Source organism: Agelaius tricolor, unplaced genomic scaffold, assembly GCF_023055355.1.
Source record: "Agelaius tricolor isolate 1412-34295 unplaced genomic scaffold, bAgeTri1.0.p SCAF_3, whole genome shotgun sequence".
Taxonomy (NCBI): Eukaryota; Metazoa; Chordata; class Aves; order Passeriformes; family Icteridae; genus Agelaius; species Agelaius tricolor.
The window spans coordinates 40,229,625-40,236,504 of record NW_027269263.1 but is presented as its reverse complement, the minus strand read 5'-3'; the positions used below and the strand labels follow the sequence as shown (position 1 = coordinate 40,236,504).

Genomic DNA, 6,880 nt, shown 5'->3' with positions numbered 1-6,880 from the left:
AGTAGACTAAAATCCTCCATGCAGGTCAGCGTATCTCCTGTTAACCTCACTTACACCTGTCCTGACTGTCAATAGTAATTCAGCTAAATAAGATGCCTGTTTGTAACATTTCATACTGCCAGAAAAATGTGCTATTGTTAGAAGAAAATGGCGAACTGAGGTCTTCTGAGAGGAAAAAAATCCTCATATCAGCAAGCACCTAAGTAAGGACACTGTATAACACTGAACTAATATAATAAATCCATTTATTTGAGAAAATGTCTTCTCTAACACAAGATTGCTAAGTCATATCCAATTTTGCTTCTTACAATGATGGTGCATTTAATTACAATGTTAGCAGTATCATCATACTGCTGGAAGATGCAATTTAGCTGAGTTAATTTTGCAAAAGTACAGAAAAAATAGCATTTAAAGCACTCATGTTCAAAATAGGTGAGATACCCAGATGAGAAAGAAGGGATGAATTGTAATTCTCCTTTCAGAGATGAGGACTGACACACTGAGAGAAGAACCACTCTCCCTGTTTTTCTCTTCATCTCCTTGACACCAAGGTCGCAGGGAATCATGGCAGTGAGCAGAATTGCTTTCAGCTGCTTTAGAGTGCCAAGCCCAGGCTTCAACCATACCCTACCTAAAGAAGATTTTGCAAATCAATGCAACAACAAAATTAGACATTTTGACATATCTTATTATACTTAATTAGATAGAATTGTGTCTCCTTAATTGCCTTTATTATATGCCGATTATATGCTGATGACAGGCATTGTGTTTTAAATTCTTAGCAAGAAAGCAGGTTTTTAAGCTCACCTTTCAAACTATCTTTTGTGGCTTTGGCTGTCTGTAAAAAGTATGGAAAGTTCCTTCATGGAACTTTAAATCTATACAGTTTACCACAGCTCTATGAAGGAAGCATTTGAAAGACTGCACTGTGGTTCTGGACTCATTTTGTTACCTTGCTGCTTTTGGATAATTTCCTGAGCTGTGATTCTTTTTTTTTTTTTCCCAGAGCTGATCCCAGCTGGTATCTAGAAGGAAACTTCTGGGTCATTGACAAAAGAAAAATAAAACCCAACAATGTCTTGCAGTTATTTTTAAATTGCAGCAGGGAGGCTGGGGAAGCTAAGGAACTGCCAGATGTCAAGCTTTAAAGTGGTCTTGTATCTTGATTCTACAAAATAGTTAGGCATACTCTGAGATCCAACTTTCTTCCAGGCAGCAGGAGATTGCATTTAGGTACATGCAAAAAAAATGTACTATAATAAGCCATCCATATATTGCAACCATCTGGGATGCATATAAAGTGTACAACCACAAAATCTTCCTTTTGCTGTACAAATCTATTTAATGGAACTAGTTTTATTTGTCCAGTAGTTAAACAGCAGTGGTGCCTGTTCAGGTGAATTATTTTGGCCAGAATTATTAATACCACCAGTTAAAGCAACTACCATGCCTTTTTCCTTAAATATAAAATCTCCTGGAAACAGTCTCTTCAAAGTGTTGTTTTGTTCTGAAAGTTTGTCTCTGGAAAATGAAGTTTGCTGCACTCCCGTGTTGTTTCTAAAGTATTGCATTGCCATCTTGTGGCAAGAAAAGCAATTTAAAACGCGTACTGATTCTGGCTGAGACAGAAATTAAGCAAAAAGCCTAAAAAATTAAACAACGGAAATGAATTAAGGAATAAGTATCCTGAGGCAGAGGTTTTATTAAGAAGGGGTAGAAAATAATAATTTCTCTACTCTTCATCATATTCCTCCAAGGGTTTCCCAAGTGGTCAGATGTGGTCTCTGCTTGGCAAGAGTTTCTTCCATTGAGTTGTTACATCAAACCCATCAATAAAGGGTCTTCAATACTTTAAACAGTGGAAAAACACAAAATTCTTGACACTATCGGCAGTTTGAGGTACCATCCTCTAAACAAGCTGCCCCAGCTTCACATCTTCAGGGTGCTTTTGGCATACACTGCACTGCCTGGCTACTTTCAGAGACCCATAAGCAATGCTGTACGTGTCCTACACTTGATACCTTTCCTTCCCATCAGCCCAGAAATCCCCCTTTTCTGTGTAATGATCCCAACACCATCTTGTCCTCACAACTTCACCACATCCTTCCCATATCTTTCTTTCTCACACAGATGTGGGTACGTGCAATGGTTTCACAGAATAAGCTGAGTTGAAAAGGACCCAAAAGGATCATCAAGTCCCACTCCTGCTCCTGCACAGGACACCCCAAGAGTCCCACCATGTGCCTGACAGCAATGTCCAAATTTGTGGACTGTCACCACCTTCTGATACCAGATAACAAAATGATGTGAAAATTAAATGTAACATTTGATGACTGGAGTAATATGGACTGGGAGAGAGGATAAAATTTCTGATACCTTACAACAGTCATAACCATTTTCTTGGGAGACATAGGACATATCATCTGGTCATGGAACAGAAGTACAGTATTATTAATGAATGCCTTGACTACATCAGAATTAAATGATCAGCAATCAGAAAACCTATTAGAGACAAAACAGTTCTAAAAAGAAAAAAAAAGACGGTAAAACCAAAATTTTTGAAAAGAACAGGTATATAAACAAATTAATAACAAGGTTGAGAGTTCTCCCAAATTTTCTTTCACTGTACATTTTGTCATAACCAACACTTGTCTTAAGAATTGAGCTTTTATATCCAGGGTTCCAACAGAAATCAAAGACATTGAGTAAAGCTCCAGCCATTTAAATACTTATGTATATCCCTAATATTTTGCATGATTCAAGGAGACAACTAGCAGACCAAAGTAAATAAAACTGAATGTTGTCATGTAAATACAACTTTTTTTGAGGGAAAAAAAACCCTCTGCTCTAAATTTTCTGGAGGGCTTTTTCCCCAAATTAAAAAAAAAAAACCTTTCTCCTGGTTTGTTTTTTTTTTGTTTGTTTGTTTGTTTTGGTTTGGTTTTGGTTTTTTTTTGTCTGTTTGTTTGGTTTTTTTCAGAAAAGGGAAATTAAGTTCAAACTCTTCAGTACCAGTCTTGGCAAAGAAAAAAGATGCAACATTTAAAAACTAAAAGGGTTTTCTTGTTTGGGAGACTGGGATTTTTTTCTTTATCCTGATTTACATTGTCCTTTTGCCAGTCCTCTGTTAACTATCTACCTGTATTTACAGTCAGGAGGCATAAATCTGCAAGGAAGTAACTCCTGAAGTCATGACCCTTTTCCCATCAACCATTTTGCTTTAACTGCTGTAGCTAGGTCTGAATCTCAAATTCTCCTTTGCCTTTCTGTCTTTAAAAATCTATTATCACGCTAGACATGTAGGTCAATTTCTAAAGAGCCCTCACCAGGACCTCTGAATTCATGTCTCAATAAAAAACAGTATGCTGACATTTAGCTCCTTGATTGCAAATACAAGTGTTGCCTGTCACCTCAATGCAGAGTTAGATATCAAAATGCTCTATCTTTTGCCATTTGGCTGAAAGAAAACAAGACTGTTGGACTGTTTGAGAATTTTTTTCTCTAGAAACATTTCACTCAATTTACAGCTTGTAATAACAAATGCTTTAATATGTTTCTTGTTATTTTCTGTATTACATACACTGCTACCCTCAAAAACTAACATAGAGGTTTGAGGGTAGAAAAGCTACCCTCAAAACCTAACATTTTCCAGTAAATGACAGATGATATAATTGATAAGGGAAGAAAATGTGGACTTTGGTGAAGTTTTTAGGAAGCTGCAAAATGTTGTCTTCTGTTATGCCCTTATGGCATTATATATTTTATAATATATATTTTATTGATTTTATATATTATTCATAATTGAATAAATGCTAAACTCTTCTAATAATGAAAGTGTTTGTTTAGATGCAATTCTTCCCCTTCTTACCTTTTACATTTCTGTATAAGGAAATATATATACACATTAAATCAAAACATCTCCAAGTATCATGGAGCCCTGGCAGGTTTGCATTCAATTGAGAAAATACTGTTTGAATGGCTTTTTGCTTTGGCCAGATGGATATTTGGTTGTGTAGAAATCATACTGACTGATTCTTTCCTTTGCACCTGGAAACTACCATTTTTATTTGGGTTTGATTTATCCTTCCCAGAAGGACTGAAAAATTAATCTTCTTTCAGCTGTTGAATTCCATGTAATTTCAGTTGCCTTTTCACTTGTGCTAAAATGTTATGCAACTTTTATCAAAGCAGGTGGCCTACTGACTTCAGCAAGACAAAGTAAACATTGTTTGTCCATCTCTCGTAATTCTGCCACCAGGGACCCACTCTGCTCATAAGTGAGACAACCCTCTACTCCTCCATTTAAAAATGCTCTTCTCTCCAACCTGGTCAACAAATACCCTAATAAATTGACTGAATGTCTCATTTTTCCCCTTTGCATTTCCATCGTATTGTGTCACTTCCAACTGCTTCCCAGAGACCCTGCTGAGGATATCTGTACTCCTATCCTGTGTCAGGGTATCCTGATAGTTGACAATGCCACAGGGCAGACAGTCACACTGCTCCTCAGGGCTGGTTATGTTTTACCATCCCTCCTTCCCATTCACACTAGTTTTTTTCATCTCTTTATTCTTGTTCCTCTTAATGCTGTGTTTCATCAGCTTCAGTGTCACTGTATTCATTATGTTACCCAGTACTAGTTCCTGATTCACAAGGGACACTTTGCCATCATCTCCAGACTTGACATCCTGGTCATTGATCCTCCTTAGGGTCTTCAAACTGAGTGTAAAATGCTGTGCCATCACTCTTTGACCCAAGTCAGAGGCTCACTAGGGTGTGGGTAAAGGCTGCTGTAAAGGATCACAGCTAAAGATTAGCTGCTGTCTAATATCCAGCCTTGCTCTGCTTCTGCTGTCCAACACCCAGCTCTCAGTTCACTGGTCTCCTGGATTTTCTCTCTTCAGAAGTGTTTTGGAGTAGTTATCTGTAGGAGAGAAAAAGAAACTTTAATCCACAAGACAAATTATCAAATCTTCCTGTCAGAGTTGGAAGATCCACTGCTATTAAGCAAACAGAGCCCCATGGAGGTCAGTGGTGCTGTGTCAAATTACAATGATAAAAACTGGACAGTAAAGGCAAGACATACCATGTGCAACAGATAAGAAACATGTTGGCTGTTGGAAAATAATCTAGTTACAAGATAAACTACTACTGCTCTACCATCTTTGGATTTATTGCTTATGATTGACTTGAGTTTAGTGGCCTTTGGTAGCCTTTAGTTCACATCAACTTCATTTTGTCATGTAACTGACAAATTCCACAAATTACAACAAACACAGAAAGGCCAACATCCAATGACAAAACATGACTAAAAATTAATTGAGTATAAAACCAAAATTCCCTATTGCCTAACTAGAGGCTACTTCTACAGGTCAAAGTTAAGGTAAATTTATAGAATAATGGAGAAAAACCTTTGCTGTGACCTCCTTCCCTTCAAGACAGTATAAGCTCTGGTCAAGATCATCCTCAATTAACCTTGCATTGTGAAGTGACTCATTCAATGTCTCCTAATCACTGAAAATCTACCACATGATAAGGACACCAGACAAAAATTAGTTCCACATGTGCTCATGCTTGAAGCACACTTATAATGATTTGAATTGTATGAGTCAAATATTTGCTAATGGGCAAAGACAAAATATTAACTTGTTAAACAATAGACTGAGTTTCTCAGACAATATTTATACATTACCTAAAAAACATTAAATTAAAGATAACATTTTCAAGGACCCTGACTTCAGCTCCAATGACTTTCCCATCTCTTTTCTGTTATCTTTTTTTGTTCCTTTGAAGAATCACCTGATAAATATCAGGCTACTTAGATAACAATGTGACTCCAAAGAAGAGTTCTCTCCCATTAAATGATATACAATGCACATTACAGAGAAAATTGGAAATCAACCTGTTCACTATCACTGTAGACTTCAAAATACCTCATTCTAATTTATATCATTTGTCACATCACTAGTATTATTAATAGTCTTTATTTCAAATTAAGAATTTGTTTAAAATCTTGCCTGGAGTTAGTTTTGCATTAGCACTGGATGTGAATGAGAATCCCAAGTACAATGGCAAATCTCAACTCAGAGTATTTAATTTCAGCTTCCATCTTCTAAAATATCAGAGGTGGTTCTGCAGGACTTCGTTGCTGCTGTCTGTTCCTCAGACCACCCTGTTGGGCCTGGATCACCCTATTGGGCCTGGATTCTCCACAAATGCAGAAGGTCTTACCTGGATGTAGCCCTTAAGACTTCAGGCTTGAACTCCAAGAGGTACTCAGGAGTAGCTTTAAGTAATCCTGCAGCTGTCAGACTGATCAGTTCAGCTAGCAGACATTCATAGCCATACATATATTCTCATACTCTGCAGAGCTGATGTCTTTATATTCATTTGCTTTGACAGTTTTTCCCTTCTAAAGACATACTCTGCCACTGACAAAGAAACAGACATCCATGCCATTTTAATTAAATAGCAAATAGTTGTTATTCAAGCAAATAGTTACTATAACTTAGTATGGCTACTTAATGTCATACTTAGTGACTTGTATATTTACATACATTTACATGACAGACTCAACAGTGGGAGAAGAGAGGAAAATATTTCTGTCATGTCAGGAGTGAAGAATGAGGAAATATCTATAGTTCAAAATCTATACACATTAAAAACCTACCAGAACTGTTCTTGCTAAGCCTTAGGCTTTTTAGCATGATGATTAATGGCCCCAAATAAATAAGAAAGATGGTGTGACAACATACTTCCCTATAAAAATCTCACAGCCTTTGGTTCAGTAATTCTAAATCAAATATATTCTTGGTAATTAAATTTCACTGTCAACATATTCTGTCTGTAGTTTAAAGAAAGGAGCATTTGCTAATGAATC

At 36.8% G+C, this 6,880-nt stretch overlaps 1 long non-coding RNA gene across 1 annotated transcript in view; it reads right to left on the bottom strand.

Moving 5' to 3' along the window:
* Window positions 1-228: 228 nt before the first annotated feature.
* Window positions 229-6,880, bottom strand: part of LOC139588349 (uncharacterized) — a 92,709-nt gene continuing 86,057 nt past the window's right edge. The window contains exon 2 of the long non-coding RNA XR_011678649.1: window positions 229-4,924. This is a non-coding gene — a long non-coding RNA (uncharacterized lncRNA). The remainder of the gene's footprint in view (window positions 4,925-6,880) is intronic.